The sequence below is a fragment of the Candoia aspera genome, chromosome 1, assembly GCF_035149785.1.
Source record: "Candoia aspera isolate rCanAsp1 chromosome 1, rCanAsp1.hap2, whole genome shotgun sequence".
Lineage (NCBI taxonomy): Eukaryota > Metazoa > Chordata > Lepidosauria > Squamata > Boidae > Candoia > Candoia aspera.
Genome location: NC_086153.1, coordinates 170,368,654 through 170,390,057, shown reverse-complemented (window position 1 = coordinate 170,390,057; position 21,404 = coordinate 170,368,654). Strand labels below are relative to the sequence as shown.

Sequence of the window (21,404 nt, the reverse complement as noted above, 5' to 3'; positions counted from 1 at the left end):
TGGACTCCCCGGTAGAGACCATTTTTTTTTTAATCCAGTCATGTCCAGTTTTGGAGACTGCCTGGATTAGTTGCTGCAGTTTTCTTGGCAAGGTTTTTCAGAAGTGATTTGCCATTGCCTCCTTCCTAGGGCTAAGAGAGAGTGGCTGGCCCAGGTCCCCCAACTGGCTTTGTGCCTAAGGCAAGACTAGAACTTACAGTCTCCTGGTTTCTAGCCTGATGCTTTAACCAGTACACCAAACTGTTCTCGTTTTACCATTTACCTTTGGTCTTATAGCTATGTCCTCCTGTTGAAAAAGAGCTTGTAGAAAATTTTTCCCTAGTACTGGCGAATCCAGAGATCAGGCCATCAACTATAAAGTGAGCTTGTCTCTAGCAAAGTTTTTAAACTCTGATCCGCTAATTTGGGCTTGCTCAAAATTAGTTACAAATCCTTCTGATGAAAAACTTACTCAGTCATTATCAGAATGTAATTTATATTTGTGGGTAAGCACTCCTACATGCATGACATAAAACGGCACCGCTAAGTTCCATGAATCAAAATCTATCATGTGGCTCAAGGGCCATTGAATGCTTGGCTCACACCTTGCTATCTAGCAATTTCTATAGAGATCTTAGAAGCTCTTTACTGGGACCACTGTTAAAGTTATTCCCTGGCCACTCTGATGAATTTTATGTTGAAAATTTCATATGAGATAAAAATTCCAAAATAACATATATGGTTGCTAAATTTGCATTACTAGCATTTAAAATGTGGCCCCCTTTAGTTAAGACACAGATAAAGAAAGTACATAACATAACATTGTTATATTTTCTGCTGCTGCTGTTCCCTTTTTTGCTGTGGACAATTTAGGACCTGCTTTATTAAGATAAAAGCCATATCCATATATTTGTATTACTTTTTAATATTCTCTTTATTTTTAGTACATTGGACTACATAAAACTTTACCAAATTCTGACTTTAGAAGTGACTTTAGAAGTACATTATTCTATGTATGGTCCCAATATTTGTGCAATTAATTTTAATTCTTAGCTCTTGATTTAGATTTTAGTGTTACTGTTTCTTATTTCTCTGCTTATATACTCTCAAGGTGGTCAAAGGCCGCAATAAAGATTTGATTGGAAAAAATATTCTGAAGAGTATTTATCAAATTGTTTCCTACAGTGTGTGAATGCAAGTACTCATTGGTTAATCTCATTATTATTTGCAAATTTTGAACATGAGTTTGAGGTCACTTCCTCTGGTTAGGAAAAGCGACCATACATAAATCTGCTATATGGACACTGAACTTCACTTAAAATATTCTTAGATTGACTCCTGCCCATATGCATTTACACCCATGAGTTTCCATGTAAGTGGCAAGGGTAGAGCTCTGACAACAAGATGAGCATGAAAGGAAACTGCTAGTAGCTGATTGAAAATAAGTATTTCTGTACCCCTAAAATATAGTCTAAGAAGAGTTGGAAAATCACTGGCCTTAACAACGTTTGTGTTCTGTAAAATGAATGTCTTGATGTAAATCGTATATGCTTAATACTAATTAATGCTTTTCTTGAATATTTGGAATATACAGGGGAAATCAACAGACTTTTATGGGTAATTATTTGAACTCCTTTCTAAGATACAAAAAAAGCTACATTTAAATGCAAATTATTGCACAAACCAGAACAAGAAAATAAACAGGGTACTCCAAAGAATCTGCTTTTTCAAAGTAGTAATCCAATATAGCTAATGTATTATAAAAATGCAAATCACTTTACCACCTTGCACCTCAAAAACCCATATTTAGCTTTATTTTCAGCACATACTATAAGATTGCTAAATGAAATAAAATAGGAGATCTCTGAAGAACTCGCGTTGTTGATTTCTTGTTTAATGTATCAAAAGGAAGAAAGGATATCTTTATTACAGATGACAAACAAAATGTAAATCATCATTTTGGTTTGCATAAAATCCTTCTCCAGAATGTTCCCATTAGCCAGCTGATTTGATGCTGATATATTGGCATCAGTAATATAGAAATAACTTTCCATTTCAAGCAGAAATATATCAGGAATTGTAGTATAATAAATAGAAAAAGGAAATTGGTTTCTCATTTGATTCTAGCAGCTGCAATTTCTGTTTTAAATTACTTCTATAAAGCTGGATGAAAAACAGAAGAGAAAAGTTATTTCCAATTTACCAAAACACAAATATTATAAAATAAATAGAATATCCATAGAAACAATAAAAGCAGATGTTTTACTTATTGAATCACTGGCAGTTACTTTCATGTATTCACATAGTACTTTACACAGATTCTGTTGAAAGGATGAATAAAAAAACCCACCCCAGCTATGATGTTAAGTGAAAATAAACCATACTTTTATTTTAAGAAATTGCATATTAGCATGCAGAATTCCCATACTAATTACCAACTTCTCGCTGTTCATAATTGCAGTTCCTTATCAGTAGAACAGTAATGTTTCATATAACTAATCCCTGTTTTAAAAAGGTAATGTCTTGTTTGAGTGGAGTTCCTACTGATTTTATGGACATAACTATGTAGATTTCTTTGTAGCAGTATGGGACTGATTTACTATTGCCTTCTACCAGTGTGTTTTCTTAAAGTCCCCAATCTAGTCAACAGCTCAATGTTTTCCTGATGGTCTTCCGTCCAAGCACTAAGCATGTCCAACCCTGTTAAGCTTTCTAAACCTAATCAAGTTTGGCTAGATGCTGCCACCTAGCTGAGCTTGCTGTTAGGGCCAATACATTCTAATATATTGAAAAAAAAATGGATGATATTCACTACGGCAGATACTGACTTCCATTAATTCTGTAAAATGTTGTGTTCCTGCTTGTAGGTCTCAACATCAGCTTGAGGGTGTCCCAATTTTCCAGAAAAGAGGTGTGCAAAACAAGCATAACATGTCTGTTCTGCATGGCTTGAGATTGAAACAAAGCTCCTGGTCTCAAAGACTTTTTTTAATTTAATTTTTATTGATAGTTTTTACATAGATAAAAGACAAATATAAAAATACATGAAGGGAAGGGAAGGGAAGAAGGAAGGAAATTAAAGAAACAAGAAGCAGAAAACATAAGCAACTTCTGACCTTCTTTTCAACAGTTATAAACAAACTCATTTTCCCTCCTCCCTCTTTAATATTACAAAAATCCCTTCAGCCCCTTATTCAGTCCTTTTTCAATCAGCAAATCCAGAAATCATCATTTCACTTTTTTCCATTTTCAGCAAAAATAGAAATATTCTTAATATATTTTTCTATTTATGTTCTAAATATAGAAATAGCAAAAATATTTTCCAAATATTTTTCCATTTCTTTAATCATTAACATGGAAAGCTGGTGTTGTAGAAGTTTGATTAGTTGTGAGATGTTTTTCCTTCCTGGTGACCTCTTTAATTTTTATCTCCATCATTTACATCTTCTCCCTGTCTTTTTAATTTACCATTCTGGTGTATAAACTGTCTTTATTTGCATCCCATACTGTCCTTATGTCAGTACCTTTATTTAATCCCAAAGAATTATTTCAGCTTTTTACAATCCTCAATTATTGATTCTTTTTGTAACAAAGTTTCATTTAGCCTCCATCTATAAGTTCTGTCTTTCCTCTTATATGTCAAAATCATGATCTGAAAAGGTTTCTGATAATATCTCTTCTTTATTAGTTCATGTAGCAAGTTTCTTAGAAATCCAGAAAGTATCTGTTCTTGAGAAAGATCTATGTCTTTCAGAAAAGTATGCATATTCTCTGGAATCACCATTTTTATGTGTCATGCACTGCCTACCGCAGAGTAAAACACTGACGCTGATTCATGCGAGAGCAGGTTCAGGTTTATTTCTTTGCGTAGTAACAGTTGCGGAAAAAAGCTGAGAGTGAGGAGCGCGCGCCGGTGCGGGGTTTAAATACCCCGCGCCGGTCAGCGCCCCCTCACCCTGGGTTACGTCATCCCCCCTTTGTCCTGCATGCTGTCTTGCCGGTAGGTGAAGGGTTGCGAGGCCCCAGCGGGTGCCCTGGGATCGCCCATCATCGGTTTCCTCATTCAGCCGGTGATTGCTGTCAGCTGGGCGATCTCCGTTGCGCTTGTGCTAACAGCTTGGGTGCGCCTCGCGATCTGCCTATCCTTTGTCCTTCCTTCTCTCTCTTTTGTGTTTTGATGGCTGCCTGCTCCAGCTAGGGTCTGTGGTTTCTGTTGTGCTTGCTAAGCTTATCTTGAGCCCCTTCCTCTGTTTCCTCGTTATTGTCATTTGTGCCGTTGTGCTGATGTCTTCAGCTTAACGGCACTCATGACATTATGTCACCATATATCTATAAGCTCAAAGTCGTCCATCATTTCAAAAAATATTTTTGGCAATTTACCTTGTGTTGATTTAATTCCATTCACAGAAGTTCTGTCTTTTTGTGGACAGACCACACCAGTTTTCATAAGACAGATCTATTATTTTTTCCATAACTCCTTTAAAAAATATAGCTTCGTTATCATTTGGCGTATATATTCCCAATATCATACTTTTAGTTTCATTCTACTTAATTTCAACCTTACATATCTGCCATAATTGTCATTCATTATTAATTTTGGTTATAGCTGTGGGTTGTCCGTGCCACTATCAATTCTTGTCTCAAAATTTTGTAAATCAAATATTTTTTTTCTTGTATGTGTTTCCTGTAGGCAAATTATATCTTGTTTTAATTTTTTCTTAAATTAAAGAAAAAAAGAAATTGTGAATATCTTTTTTCTCTTTTGAAGGGCATTTGCTCCATTTATATTCCACGTCAGGCATTTAAAATCCATATTTATGTTGTAAGCTTAGAAAAGTCTATGCTTGTAGCACCTAACATTGTGGTCTCTTCCACATCTCCTTGCTGTATTTGTTGCACGGTTCCCTCCTTTTGTTCCAACTGCACTTTCTCCAGCTCTTCTTTAAATCTTTAAATTTCTTGCCTTTTGAACTGAATTAAGTCAATATCACAGTTGGTTAAAAGTTAAGATTATTCCTTCCAATTTATCCCAATGAAATGGTATCTTTTTCTATTTATGTTTATCTTTCAAAAAGGTACGTTCTTTTCTCTTGTGCAATATTCTAATAGGTATTTCTTTGAATAAAATTACTTCTGAGTTATTTACCCTTAGTTTAGTATTAAAATTTTGTTTTAGAACCTGGTCTCTTGTGTTGTTCCTGACAAAATGTGCATCTCTTGGTATTTTTCTTAATTTTGCATATCTTGTGTTAATTCTGTACATATTGTCCATTTTTGCATCCATATCTTCTTCATCCTATTCCAAAAATTTTGTTGAGGATTCTACAACGTTTTCTCTGATACCTTTGCCAGTTTCCACTGGAACTACTCTCGATCTTTAAAAAGTTCTTTCCCCCTTAATTCCAGTAATGCCAGATTGTTTAAACCCTTTTCCATCTCTCTATTTATTGTTTCTATTATTTACCAAAATTTCTATTTTTTTAAAATTTGTTTAACTTCTCCACTCATCTGTATTATAGATTCTTCCAATTTTTTATTCATCTTTTCTTCCATATTTGTAAATCTTTCATCCATTCTCTCTTTCAGGGTAGCCAGGTCTCTTTTCACTGATGCAGTAACATTTCTTTCCTAATTCTTCAAACAACTTTTGTAAAGACTCTGGCATAATCCCTTTTTCTATTATCTGTTGTCCTTCAGTAAATGATCCTCTCCTCCCTGTTTCTGTAGCTTTCACTGCCTTTCTAATAGTAGCCGTTTTTTTCTTTTTAATTTGTAATCCAAAAAGAAGGGATAAAAAGTTACAAAGAGGAATGGCTTTTTTATGTCTGTAACGTTCTAGTCCCTTTTGTCACTCTGTACCTCCATAGTCACATGATCTTTCACAATTTCCTGATTATTTCTCTGCTTATATCTTTGTTTAATGAAGTCAGCCAATCATCTTCCTTAGCAAGTTTAAACAATTCTCTTTCCCATGGAGGTATGTATTTATTTAATCAATTAATTCAGAAGTACTTTATTAATAAAGCAATACTCCAAATTTAACTGTCCCCTTAGTCTGTTTTTAATTTTCGCACTCCAAACTCCTGGCAAGCTTTTTGCTTTTAAATCCTTTTAAATCCTTATGGTTCTTTCCTTGCTTTTTGCTGTAATCCTTCTCACAGGTCAAAGGTACGCTCATCCTGGTAGCTTTGGGTGCTCTGCTGTGCTGAAGGTCTCTTTTCGTTTTGAGTTCATTCCATCCAAAAGTGCTTTAGAAAGTGGACTGGGGAAACGCAGTGTCCTTTAAACAAGCTACCTCGCTAGGGCTGCCCTCCAGAGCTCAAGTGGGCCATCTTCTGACTTCTTCCTTGTCCGGAGAAGCTTCCATTTGCCCAGCTGCTGGCCTTTGCCTTGGCTTTGTCCCCAGTGTGCAGAGACATGCTAGTCCACCATGTTTCCACCCAGAAGTCCCCCATGTTTCCACTTGGAAGTCCCTGGTTTCAAAGACTTTTGCCCTGACTGCATAACAAAACACACTGGCTTTGTTCTAAGCTCAGGACAAAATGGGGCAGTTCTGAATGACATTATGAGCATTCCATGAATCCCAAGTCCTGCATTTGGTTTTTACTTTATGAATTGTTAATTGCCTTTGGGCTTTTTTTTAATTCCAGCATAACCAGCAAAGTGTCAGGGACCAGTTCAATCCATGCTGCCATTGGCCAAGACTAAAAGCAGGAAAGAAATACTTACCTTGTCTTCTTGGAGGAAGATGTTTTTGGGACTTGCCTGGGTCAGACAGGGTTCTGCATCTCCATTTCAAGCATTAATACTATTTGTGCATGCTCTCATTGATACTGACCTTTCAGGTTGCATGGTAAATTAATAGACTATGGTACTTCAGTTTTTTGTTCAATATTATTGGTAGGTTGCAAAATAAAGAGGGGTGGGCTATGTGTCTGCAGTAAGAAAAGAGGAAGTGTCAAGCCGTGGTCTAGTTTTCTTTTGTCCTTGTGTTTTGCCAGCAACAGTAGCTATACGCCACAAAGCAGCACACTCTGCCTCTGAAGATGCCAGCTGTGAAGACCTGGTTTTCTAGAGGAGGCTTTAATGCTGGAAAACATGGAAGGAAAGAGAGGAGGACAGCCAGCAGCAAGGTGGATGGACCCAGTTACAGTGGCAGTAGGTGCACCACTGGAAGACTTGAAACACCAGGTTAGGGGCAGAATGTCATGGAGAATATCTGTGTGGTTGCTAAGAATCAACACCAGCTTGATTGCACATAATCACTTCTAGTATGATCTGCTGTACTGATACCTTGCACAAAAGAAGTTTTAAAGATGGATTCAAGGAACATAGAATAATAGAAGTGAAGTAGTTATTTTTTAATCATAGAAAAACAATGAGAGGCTCATATTCCCACTCAGTATAGCAACTGATGAACTCCAGGGCAATTTTCCTATCACATAGCCAAAAACCATTTTTATAAAATGCAGCAATATTGCTATTCATATTTTAAAAAGGCCAAGCAGGTGTATTATCACAAACTAAATATTTGTTTGATTTATATCCTGCCTTTATTTTGTACAACTCAAGATGTAAATAATGCTTCTTCCTCCTACTTTCCCTACAACAAGATGAGGTAGGTTGGCCTGAAAAAGAGTGACTGGCCCCATTTGTCATAGCAGTGAAAGCCCTCTCTCTGAGACCCGGAAAACACACTGCCATTTAGAATAGACAATATTGGTCTAATTGATTGAATGATTGATTACGTGCCATCAAGTCATTTCAACTCCTAGCAAACACATAGATAGATTTTCTCCATGACAATCTATCTCTAACCTGTCCTTTCAGGTCTCCCAATGGTGCACTCATTGCATTGATCTAATAGGATAAGTGTATAATGTAGGGAGACATGTGATATTTCTTGTTCTGCTAGGCAATGCTAAATCAATCATAGGATTAGCTAATTGATAACACAATCGTGTTCTTGATGAAGAAAGTTTTGCTATTACCGTGGAATATATCTTTTCATTTGTTCTTGTTAGCAACAAATCTTCACCACAAATAGGTTGAAACAAACTTCTTTTTCTTCACTGTAAAAGTCAAATTGAAGCAAGTAGTAGTAATCAAAGATGGCTAATGCCATCTAACTTAAATTCAATTAGCTTTAAGACAGTCATTTCATTGACCTTCATGTAAAAAAAAAATGATAGGAGAATATTTTAATTATAACTGGGAGACAGCCATCTTGGCTAAAGATACCTATGTGAAAAATTAGAATGCAGAGATAGATGGAACATTTCATCTGTAAATACAAGTTTCACTTTCAGTCTGTAGATTTTCCAGAAGTACCCATTTCACATTCTTGATCTGTAATTTGGTTTCAAAGAGTGATCTTTGGGTAGCCGGTATCATAGTCTTTTAGGATAGCATCCAGCAGTTTTTCTGCAGCTTCATTACAAATGCATCCCTTAACAGATGCAAAACTGGCAGGCTTGATTACTCCAAGGCTCGATAAGAAGTTGTGTTGGAAAGTGTGGCAGACTCTGGAGACGTGAAGGACAGAGGAGGACCATTACAGAAAATATTTTTTAGTTCAGGGAAGAGTAGAATTATTAGAAAGGAACCCAGAATAACTTCATCTTAATTACACTAGGTATAAGTTCATCTGGGGAATTGCTTTGGCAGGGTTTCATGGTTCTGTCTGGTACCCTTCTAGCAATAAAGACCATTCCAGAAGTCCAAATGGTTCTTTTTTCCTGAGTTTGCTAGTCTACAAGGGCTTGATATACAGGTAATCCTCATTTAACGATCTTAATTGGACTGGAATTTCCATTGCTAAGCAAAGTGGTCATTAGGCAAAACATCATGTGATCACACTGCTTAGCGATGGCAGTTCCAGTAGTCCTGGTTGCGATCATTAGGCAAGGACTGCACCGTTGTTAGGTGAGGACCTCACACTTCTCCCGCCCTACCAACCTCCGCTTCAACTTCCCCACCCACCTATCTCCCCCCATCTCTGCCCTTTTGGCTGCCCTGCACACTGTTCCTGCCACCTACCCTTGCTGCCCCCCTCTGTCCCCAGCTGATCTTCACCATCTTCTTCCTACCACTGCTGACAAGGTGCACCCAGCTAAGGCAGCTGCTGGCCCTTCGCGACACCTCCATGAAAACACAAGCTCAGTTTCTTGACTGCAGAAGGAATCCAAACATGCACACCTAAGGGAATATAACTATCTAGGTCAGCATTCTCAACCCCCAAATCCTGGACCTAGACTAGCAGTTAGGCCAAGGTGGCTAGCAACAACAATCTGACCAGAGTGAGCAACATCTACAACGCAACCACCTGACTGCTTAATTCAGCATGTCTAACAAGATAAATTCCATTTAATATAGAGGGGGTAGAGATGGCAGAAGGAAACGTTTTTCCTCATCATGCAATAAAGAACATAATTGAACATATCTGGTGAGGCTTGCACTGATCTTGCTGCTTATTGTAATGATCGCCTATTCTGACATACTCAGCCTCACAAGCAGGTTCTTAATGAAAACTGATTTATTGAAAGAATAGTGTGCAAATACAAAGAAAGCTGAGAATGACCAAAAGCGCACCAAATACAAACTAAAAACCCCCGCTTCAAACCCGATCCCGCCCCTCGCCCCACCATAGCAACCACCCCCTCCCAGGTGTTGGTAACCGTTGCACATCGGCCTGGGAAAGCAACCTTGAACACATGCAATAACACAAACATACATTCCTCAGTAACAATAAGGAGATTACAGCCCGGCACGGCTGAAATTCCCCTCCCAGCAAATGACAGACACGGATCAGGAAATTGACATGCGAAACGTTACGATGTACCCAGACCATTGGAACGATGAACATGACACTTATATAGTAATTTCATCCTTGCTTTTCATCCTCCTTTGGTATCACTTTGGCATTTCCCTATTTCTTAGGATCTCTGACATTTGTCTCTTACTGCCTTACTATGGTTATCCTAATTAAGGTCCTTATATCCAAGATAAAACATTTGTTGTCTTTTCCCTAAATGCACCTCAGAAGCCTGGTGCCAAATTCTGGATGCTTTTCTAAAACTTTTCATGATACTATTGCCCTCATCCATAAAATAACCAAAGGCAATACCTTATTTCAACTGCTGCTTCCCATTCCATAGACGCAGCTGGGTGCTCTCTTGGAACCAATGGGTTCTGCACTTAATTAAGTGTCAAGCCTCACCCCATACTTAAGTGCAAATTTCAGCTCTCAGGTACATAGCCCTTTATTCAGTACCTGACTTACTTAGTAGAAGGTTTCCATACTTAGTTTGGATTGATGAGTTTCTCCACAGTAGGCAAGAATGAAACCCCATCCATACAGAAGATTTTTCCATTACTGAACACAGAAATCATGGCTGTTACATAAGTCTGTCCTCCTGGATTTAAATTCCAGGCCTTTTTCTGTCATCTTTCCAAGTCAACTGAAACTTGGCAGTTCTCGTGATTGCCTTGGAAGACAACTGATTGATGTGTTATAACCATACACTCTGCCTATGAACTGCTGCTTCCTGCTTTCTCAGCTTGATTCCTTACACCAAATATGCTTCAGAATTGAAGACTTCTTTGATGGCCCCAGTGTACTCTGATGGCCCTTATAGCTTGCCCTGGCACTTGCATGTGGCCAAGTCACTATTCTAATTTTTACCATTCAGATTATTCATGATTCATGAACTTTAGATTATTTTTAAAAAGTATAAACAATACAACTTTTTTCTCTCTTCCTCTTATTCATCGAAAGACTACTGATTCATAATAGCATTCTCTTGGGTAGGGAGCCATCTCTATTTCATTTTGCTTTTCTGTATAGACCATTGTATTTCTCTTACCTAGCCTGGCTACTCCTGTTACCATTGGCAACAGCACACTCTACTATTCTCTTGGAATTGCAGAGTTTTTAAAAATGGCTTTCATGCTAGCAGGCAAAGAAAAATGCTTAGAAGAGATTCTCTTGGTTGCACGGTAATGTTGATTAGTCATGGTGACCCAGCCAGAACTAAACTTAGCTCCTGAATAGAAGGGTTTGGACAGCTTGCAGCCTCACTTTGTTCAGGAATAATTCCTGGCAGGAGAAGCATGCTTTCATAGCGTGCTGATATTCCAGTTTTTAGAGCTGTCTATAGGGCATTATCCTGCGAACAAGATTTCTCTGTCTCTGCTGGGGAATGTAAGGTATTAATAATTTAAACCCTAAAGTCAAATACTACTTTGATCATGACCTTACACCTCAAGGTAATCTATCTACACTCTCTTCTGTATTTCAGGGTGGTGAGCTACCTTTGCAAATGTATGTCAGAAGATATTGCACAGATGGCAGTGGTTTTAAAACACACAGCAGTTCTTTTAAATACAAAGTTGGAGCTGATTATGTTTGTGGCTCCTTTGCTCATGAGCTAGCATTTGTTACTGAGGAAATTAAACTTTCTCTATTTGGAGACTCCAGTGCATAATTAGCAGACTTGCTGACAGTTCACAAAATGCTTGTGCAAGCACCTACAGGAATTTTACCCTTCTTGGGTTAATTCTACAGCATGACTGTGTGAATTCTAAAAATAGCCCTTAGGTAAATAAATATGGTTACTTAGACACTCTTCGTTGGGATCTAAAGTGGTGCCCATTCAATATGTTTCAGCTGACCAGTCCTGTGTGGTTCAAGCCCCAGGAATGAGAGTCACTGGTGTGGCTGCAAAGAAGGTTGCCACGCAGATCAGGGTTGCGGTGCATATTTAGACTCAGGTTCACTGTTTGGAGGCCTTAGATCTTATTTCACAGGTATGTCTAGAGCAGATATCAAGGTATCCTAACACTTGTTCTCATGGGCAAGACGGAAATTCTTTGCTTAACACCCTTCCCTCTAGTGGGGTGAAGCAGTGTCTTTCCTCTGTCCTGCATGATAAACTATCCAAGTCACAGATGACAACGATGATGATGATGATGCACAACCTCAGCCTGTTTTTCCTCTGCCGTGCAAGTGACATCCTGGACTGGATTTTAGGCAGATATACAGTCATTTGCAGCTAGTTGCTTTATTTGTTCAGCTATTATGCAGTTAAATGTGGTGTATATATCACAAGATATCTTAGAGGAGCAATAATTGCCTTTTAAAAAGTTATTTGTATAGATCATATTGGCCATTTTCCAGCTTCACATGATTAACAGTACTGCCTGATTGCTGGGATTCTTGCACCAGATGTCTGTGGATTTTTTCTGAATGGCAGGTTAAGTAGTCATTGGGATCAAATGCTTGGTATACGTGATATCTTTGTTTAATGTAATTGAATGCCATGTGGACAAAGGCTCTGACTTCTAGGCTAAAGCTGTGATATTTTCTTTGGGCCTCCAAACTAATCTTCCTGCATCCATTCCACCTGCAAAATAGTGGGGTAATTCAGTGGCTGAATTAAACTTCAGCTTGTGACTCGGCCCCCCTTATAACTTCAGTCTGTTTTATATAAAAATTATCTTTTCACCTCTATGGGTGGTATGTGTCTTCCTCAACCTCAGGTCCTCTACCAGAGGCCTGGGAGTGTGAGGCTTCTGCACAGTATCTTAGCTGTCTTTAGCATTGCACTCTTGTGGACTGAGAGCTCTGATGTTGCTCTTGGGATCTGTTGGAGCCAATCTCCCAGCTTAGGAGTCATAGTCCCGAGTGCCCCTACCACCACTGGGACCACTTTGGCCTTCACTTTCCACATCCTCTCTAGCTTCTCCTTCAGGCCCTGGTACTTCTCCAGCTTCTCATACTCCTTCTTTCTGATGTTGCTGACACTTGGCACTGCTACATCTATCACCACCACCATCTTCTGGTCCCTGCCTACTACCACAAAGTCTGGCTGATTGGCCAGTACCTACCTGTCTGTCTGGATCTGGAAGTCCCACAGGATCTTAGCCATGTTATTCTCCAAGATCTTCTGTGGAATCTCCCCTCTGGACCTGGGAGGGTCTAGCCCATACACTGTGCAGATGTTCCTGTCCGAAACTTGGTTGTGCTGTTCAATGTATGCTGTTCCTGCCTGCATCTTACACTCTGCCACTGTGTGTTAGAGGGTCTCTGAGGTGCCACTGCAGTCTGCCCACGGGTCCTGTCTAGTGTGGTAGACCCCTGCCTCTATGGATCGGGTGCTTAGTTCCTGTTCTTGTGCTGCCACGATCAGTGCCTCAGTGCTGTCTTTTAGTCCAGCCCTTTCCAGCCACTGGTAGGATTTCCCAACTTCAGCCACCTCAGCTATCTTTTGATGGTACATCCCATGCAGGGCCTTGTCTTGCCATGGCACTTCCTCTGCTTGATCTTCCTTCCATGTCTGCTGCTGCCTCAGGCATTCTCTCAGCAGCTCATCTTTGGGTGCCATCTTACTGATGCTGTGGGTCTCACCCAGTGACTTGACTCTCACCAGATCCCGCCTGCCCTCTTTTTGGCTGATGTACAGTCTCTGGATGTTGGACTTGGGGTGGAAACCTCTGTACATTGTAAGGAGCTTCCCGGCATTCACATCAGCAGCCTCCATGTCTTCTTTCGTCAGGTCACTATACCGGCAGAGTATCTGATGTCTGGCAGGATGTAAGTGTTGATGGTGTGGATCTTGTTCTTCCCACTGAGCTGGCTCTTCAGGACCTGTCTTATCCTTTGGTGGTACTTGGATGTTGCTGTCTTCCTTGCTTCCTCATCATGGTTCCCATGTGACTGTGGAATACCACGGTACTTGTAGCTGGTCTGTATGTCTCCTATGTGGCCTGCAATATATTCAGTGTGTGTGTGTGTGTGTGTGCGTGCGTGTGTGTGTGTGTGTATACACACAGTGTATGTATGTATGTGTGTGTGTGTATACATCCATCCATCCATCCATACACATACACACACAGAGTATGTATTCAATTCTGCTTATGACGGAGCAGGCCCCAGAGAGGGACATTGAGAGGAGCCTAGTGAGAAGAGTCCTGTAACCAGACACCACCCAATTCCAGCATCCTGCCATCTGCTATGGCAGGTGAATGGTTTTCCTGAAAACAGCATGCAGGAAAGCCAAAGGAATCAATCAAGGCCTCTGCTGATCAGATACTGCACATGCAGAATCAGAATAGTACCATAGAGGAATGTGTGAGAATATACATGCAGTAGATGCAGCACAAAGATTGCCAATGAAGCAGCAAATTCTGTGCCAATCATAATTTCCCGTGGACAAGGAAGTAACTCTGTAAGTCAGCAATGGTAAAAGACCCTTAGCCTGGTGTTGGCCTTTTTCAGTCCTCTTTATTTGACTGAAAGAGCACCGGGCATTCTGAGGCCTCTACTTGGCCTTGCCTGTCAGTCTCCAGTGCCCATATTTAGGTTCACCTCCCTTAATCCCACATTGATAATCAAGCCAGGATTTAACTGATTTGGTAAAGCTTGTGCCTGATAGCTTCTTCCCTACAGTCACTAAATCATGCCCTGAGGTCACTTTTCTTAACTAACAATCTCTCTCTGGACAAATGCAGCTGTCACACCTAGTCCTGGTGATATACTGGTTACAACAACATCTTTGCTGGGACGGCTATATTGGAAGATACATCTTCCTCCCCCCACTTCAGCTGAGACACATGAGACACAAGATACCTATGTTTTTGTTTGGTGATTTGATCTTTTGAATCTTCAAATCACTAGGCTGTAATTATTATGTAATGACTAGTACTCTTCTTGCTTCCTCCCACTGCAACCCCCCAAATTCATCAAAATACATATAAGGTTGACAAAGTGTGCCTGCTTAAGCTTGAATTCATACAGCATAAACTTGAACACTAGTGCCAGGTAACTGGGAGACAAGACTATTAAGAGATGTGCTTCTGGAATGTTGAGTGCTACCTGTATGGGCAAGAAAAATCAATTCTGTTAGAATAGCATGCAGAAAAAGTATATATGTGATATAAGAATATTACTGACTTTCTGCAATATAGCAATGTCAGATCATTAGGTGATTTATGATGTTGTTGAAAACTTTTATAACCTATAATTTGTTACTCCTGTAAATGTCAATAAACTGTAATTCTTCTCACCTTAAAGGAAATGTTTTTTATGATAACATGCACTAAATCTAAAGTAGTTTTTAGATCTCTCAAATGCTAAAGTTCAAAATGTATGAAAACAAAACAAAGAAACCATTTTTTTAGGATGCAGTCCTGTATATCTTTATCTGGGAGTAAAGTCTACTGAACTTAAAAGACTTACTTCTGAATAGATGTATCTCTTTAAAGAGATAACTATCTTAATACATCATTTCAGAATTTAATATGTATGCACAACCAGAAAATATGAAGAAATCTGCTTTATATGCTTGGTGTCTACAACAATAATTATATCACCATATAAAATTCTGCTCTTATTAATACTTGAGTAGTTGACATCTTAATTTTGATGACATAAAAAGCCTGCAATAAATTGCTAAATAATTTCAATATAATACTGTAATTAAATATTATGTTAAAATGTGGTGTGTCTGATTTTGGCTCAGTGAGTTGTGTGAATGCAGTTAATTGGGATTTATTCACAATTTAGAGCCAGTAATATGTATTAGACTATTTCCATTTCTGGTCACATTCCTTTCCCATATCACTTGTCCCAACTCCTTTTCAACTTATAGTTGATGGGGGAGGGGGATGCATTCAAAATTATAAAGAAGAACTATAAAAAGTATTTGTTTTGGTTTTCTAAATAAATTCCTAAAGCATCTTAGTGGTAGAGGACAGTATGATAGGATTTAATCTGTGATGCCTAACCTAGAATTCAACTTTAATAATTTCTCCATAGTGAATTTTAAAAAGGAGAGACAAATCTTTGAAAACAGAACATTTGGAGATTAAGGACCCCACTCCCTCTGCCCTGGAAGAGAGCTCTATCACATGGCAAAATTGGAGGTAGCTCTTGGGCCTGTGTGCTCTTTCCTTTTGCCATGATTGCAGTTTCAGTCTACTAGGTACATAGTTTGTTTTATACATGAGAAGTATAATAGGAGTAAGCCATGAGAGTGACCTTAACTTATTTCTGTACTCTCTGCAGCATCATTATGCATGTGAAGAGTACATTTGCTGGAATCAAGATGGGATGGGGGAGTAGCATCCGAACAACCACTAGATGAACCTAATCTGCTGGAAATGGCTTGTATTTCCTCATTCCAAAAGAAAATAAACTCTCCAAGTAGAAGTGCCCTTGAAAAAAGTAATGGATTCCATTTTAATATTAAGACATTTGAAGTGTGTCATGACCCCGTTGCAAGGCACAAAGAGCCTCACAACGTGGATCATGAACATTAAGGAAAAGAGGAAGGAGATAATTAAATCAGCGCTTAAACCAAGCACCCAAAGCACCCACACCCATGGAATCATATACAGCTGAAAAGAAGGACTTCAGATAAGCAGCGATAAGCCGCACCTGGTGCCCTGGAGGACACACCTGAACCAAGAGGACAAGGAAAGCCACCGGGAAAACGCCCACACAGCCATCAAGAAACCCATCAAGGGGGATTGGGGACAATGAAGGGTGGAGGAGCACGGGACCCCGCAAGAGGGTATAAACAGGGCGCCGCACCCCCGTTCCCGGTTTTCTTTCTGTCAGAACCGTTTCAATAAACCGGAAATCCTTAATCCCTATTAAGTGAGTCCGTGTCTTATTCGGAGCGAGGCTGACCCTGACAAGTGGAAGATTAATACTGCATTTTTAATTTAGAAATACAGGTAGTCCTCTGTTAATGACCATTCAGTGAACATTTGAAGATACATCAGCTCTGAACTAGTGGTGGTTATGACCAGTCCTCGAAGTTCCAGCCATCCCAGCACCCCTGCAGGCACACGATCGCAATCTGGGTGCTTGGCAACCGACTTACACTTTCGATGGTTGCAGGGTCCTGTGGTCATGTAATTGTGATTTGCGACCTTCCCTGCCGTCTTCCCACAAGCAAAGCCAATGGGGAAGCCAGCAGGGAAGGTTGCAAGTTGCTCAAGTACGTCTCCCCCACTCACGCACCCTCCCCCAACCCCCCTGCACTCGCACTGCCTCGCTGGCCACCCGCACACTCTCGCACATCCTCCCTGAAGCTTGCTGCACTTGTGCCGTACCTCCCTGGCCACTCACACACCCTCACACACCCAGCAACAGCCACCCCAAACTTGTGCCATGCCTCTCTGCCACCTGCGCACCCTTGCACACCCTCTCTGAGCCTTGCTGAGCTTGCAGCGCACCTCCCTGGCCACTTGTGCACCTTCCCTGGCAACCCACGCACCCCCTTGCTCCCTCTCCCACCCAGCAGCAGCCACTTACCTGCCTACTGGCCTGCTTGCTACTTGGGACTTGCAACTTCCTGCCAGCTTCCCCACTAAGTTGGTTTTTGGAAGCCAGCAGGAAGTTGCGAGGAGGTGTTCACTGTGCAGCAGAAGACTGGGAATTGCTAATAATGGTGATGATGTTGATTAGTATTAATCCATAAGAAAGTAAAACCTGTTACAAAAACAATTTAAGGCTGACTGTCCTGCCTTAGTTCAGATGAAGAAAAGGAGCCACCTTTCCTTCTGCAGCAAAGAAAGCCATTCCTGTCCCTGCAGGAAGAGGAGAGAACAGTCTATTTCATCTGCTTTAATGCAGAAAAGGGGAAGAACGGATTTGGGACAGAGGAGTGCTTTGGAGAAAAGAGACCCACGCACACCACCATAGACAGAGAGGTCTTGTGGGCTGCACTGCTGATCTAGATCAATGTTAACAGAATATGTAAAGGAGTGGGAGAGGATTCTGATAATGACAGTTTCAGATATGACATATTTTCCCCTGAGATACTGTGAAACAGTTGGGTATGTTGACTGACCACTAATAAGCAGGGCAATTCCAGCTTCCTTTCATCCTTGCCAGGGCAGCGTCCAGAATTCTTCTAGAAATTAGGCTCATAGACTACGTTTTGTTCTTGCTTAGAATACGTGTATTTGGAAGCAACATATCAAGAAATTGCTTTCAAACTACATGGTAAACAAACTGAACCTTTTTTTATAATTATTCATGTTAGCTAGAGGAGGAAAGTGGGAATAAAAGGGCTGCATGCACTATCAGTGTGATAATTTCAGTCTGTTTGGCATTTATACAATTAATGTTTGAGTTATACTAAAGATTGTGTTACAATAGGGGTTGGACCATACATGCCCCCAGCAGCACATGAAGACCCTGAAATTGTCAGCAAAAATTGAGGATTTTGAGTGGCACTTTTTTAATTGATAAAATGAAAGAAGCTTTTGTGAGGCAAATTGCCTCCATTCTTTTAAATCCTGTCTAAAACACATTTTTTATGTTTTAGAGAGGATTTGGGGATTTAAATCATGCCAATCCAGAGGCCTCCATTCCTATTCTCACCTTTAAAATCCCCAAAATGCAAAATAAATGTTGAATGACAGTTTCTTTCTGTGATATCCTTGTGGCTTTCTGTGGCTTGCTGGGAAAGTTGGGGGCTGAGTGCCATACCTGACCCCTCAAACATTGCTCATACATACTGTACCTTTACATTCTATGGGAGGTACAATTTTAACAATATTTAGAAGTATCAATCAACTAAGAGCAAGTTCTGCTAAAGCAGAATAGATAAACATTTTGCCATTTTCACCGAATGAGTAGATGACTGTGTCAATTTACCAAGTTCTTAAGAGTGCTGTAGTAGTAATGGCCCTGAAATCTGCTGTGAAACTAACTCAGCTAAGAATGGGAAGCTATTCACAACCTGATCGTGACCCAGTAAAGAACTGGTCAGTGGACTGAAGGTGTCAGGCACCCGGTTTGATGGAGATAGGGTTGGTGAGGGCACTGTATCACATGTTGCTTGTATGTAAGTATTCTCATGAAGTATTGTAATCATCCTTCATTAGCTCAGAATAAAATACAATGGGTGGGAAGTACAAGTGGCTACAGATATGCTGTTGTAAAGGGTGGATGCTTTGAAGTTCAGCATTTGTTTGGGAGAGGCTATTGGCTTGGTGAATATTAACTATTTTTGTAGCAATAAACAGGCTTTCTCTCTGTTCTTTTCTTCTCTGTTCTTTACCTCTTCCCCTGAATAAATTGTTTTTATTCAATTTTAACCTATTGTTTGTCTTTAGTCTTGTAATTGTTGATTGTAAACCACTTTCTGATTTGTAATAATGAGAAGTGGAGAACAGTATTATGCCTGTGCAAACGCTCAAATGAATGCCACACTCAAGTGGCGGTTTGTGGAGAGAATTCCTGTGAAGCTATTTCACAAAAGCGGGGCATACCCTCTTCACTCTAGCAGTAACATGGCTATACTGTTTCATTTCTCCTCGCTTCTGAAAGTTCCAAAAGCCAGAAGAAATTTCTGTGCTTGTGCTAAACCTTCTGCAACACTTCTGATCAACTACTGGAAGTCCGGCAGAGGCTTGTGCAATGCAGGCACAGAACCAAAATAATAATAATAATAATAGTCAAAGTTCCAAGGCTGTGTGTATTGTATTGTATTGTGTTGTGTTGTGTTGTGTTGTGTTGTGTTGTGTTGTGTTGTGTTGTGTTGTATTGTGTTGTATTGTGTTGTATTGTATTATTGTATTATTGTATTGTATTGTATTACCTTAATGCCTTAATAAGGCAAAAATTGCATCACTTCTACAGTGCAAAAAGCCTTACTAAGAGGAATCACAGCCATATCACTCATCCTTAACAAATGTATTTAATAAAATGACAGGAGAAAGACATTTCTTTTGAATTTGCTTAGCGTCTGTGTTTTGTAACCCAAATTCTTAAACATTAGTTTAATATTTTTGCCCAAGTGTGTCTTTTTTAAGTCATGCTCAAAGAGAATTAAATTATTCATTAGGTTTATAAATGAACCAGGTAAATGTAAAAGCAGTGGCCTCTGCATAGTTTCCTAATGATGAGACTCAGTCTTCTGCTAAAGAAAGATGGAAAGTATACTTATATCACAGGAAATACACCATCTCAATGTACTTTAATTTGAACCTACCAAACCGTCGCATTTGGAATAATTAGTGGAGTTGTGTACATTTTAAAAAGGATTCAGGAGAAAGCTTCAGAACTTGGGCAAGTTCAGCTCCTCTGATGTACATTAAAGAAGACCTTGTTTCAGGCTTCTCTGCTGACTAAAAAAAAGCTGTTGCTGCTTTAAGGAGTCCACTCATTAAAATTAAAGCAGTTCTTAAAGCAGCAGCAGCCGCAGATCCTTTTCAGGCTCATGTGGAGGTTTGAAAAAACACTGATTTAATGAATAGCAGAGAGCTGCACTTAACTGGTGTCTGAAGTATTTCATCCAAAGCTTGCAAAGCCCTAAGAAGATCCTGTGAACAAAGATGCAATAAAACTTTTTAACAATGCTGAATAAAACACCTAATTAATGTTACACACGTGGTACTCTCTGGAGGATTAATGTGATTTCTTATTTCAAGAGGCAACCCTAGCATACTTACGACACCTCCTCCTCCCCCAGCTACTAATTAAGTAGTATTCACTTCTGGTTGTACAATTTTTGAGGAATTTTAGCATTCTGTAGGACCATTTTATTAAACTAAAGAGCAGGAAACTCTATGAATTGTACATCCTGTGTTATATTCCAATAGCAGGAGCGTATTTTTTCTGATATGCTATACTTGTAATTTTCAGCAACCAGACTTGGTAGAAATTATAAGCCTTTTTGGTGGTGGTGGTGGAATTCTACTTTTTGATGAAAAAAACAAGACTAGAGAATGGCAGGGTTCATGGTTTGGGAAGTGTAGCATACTTTGGGAATTTTTTAAAAAAAATATGCATTTCATTCTAAGCATCTAAAATAAGATATGGCTGAATTCTGAAGTTGCATATGATTATGATGTATTTCACATTCAGAAACATTAGCATTAGGAAGTAGCAGAACATTAGGGAAAATGACCATGTAATGTTAGAATTCTTGATTTTAATGAAAAGTAAGTCTGAGTGTAATCAAAATAGCCAGGAAAAAGCAGGTACCTGAAATTATAGTGTCAGGAAAAATAAAGCTCAGAATGAACTGAGATTGGCAAAGAACAACAAGAAAGCTTACATTATGTTCAAAATTTAAGGAAGAGACAAGAATTCATGTAGATGAGAAAATAGAAACAGGTAACAAAAATAAGGAAGAGCAGGGCATCAGTAACTGGCTTCAAATTGATGGGTGACCCAGACAACCAAAACCCTCCCTCTTTTTAACTTGTGTTGCACTCATTGCAATTTCAATTATTCAGTTGTGCCTGCCATTTTAAAGCCGGTGACAGCTGCTGTGGACACCACTGGGGAGAGCTAGACAGTTTTTATTTTTCCTCAGTCTTCTCCACAAGAAGAGAGAGCATTCCACCAGGCAACTCCGAAGATCAGGATTGAAGCTTTAGATTGAAAGAAACATGGTCAG

At 39.5% G+C, this 21,404-nt stretch overlaps 1 protein-coding gene across 1 annotated transcript in view; it reads left to right on the top strand.

The window, feature by feature from the left end:
- Nucleotides 1-21,404, top strand: part of SPAG16 (sperm associated antigen 16) — a 298,090-nt gene that overhangs the window by 99,555 nt on the left and 177,131 nt on the right. The window lies entirely within an intron of this gene.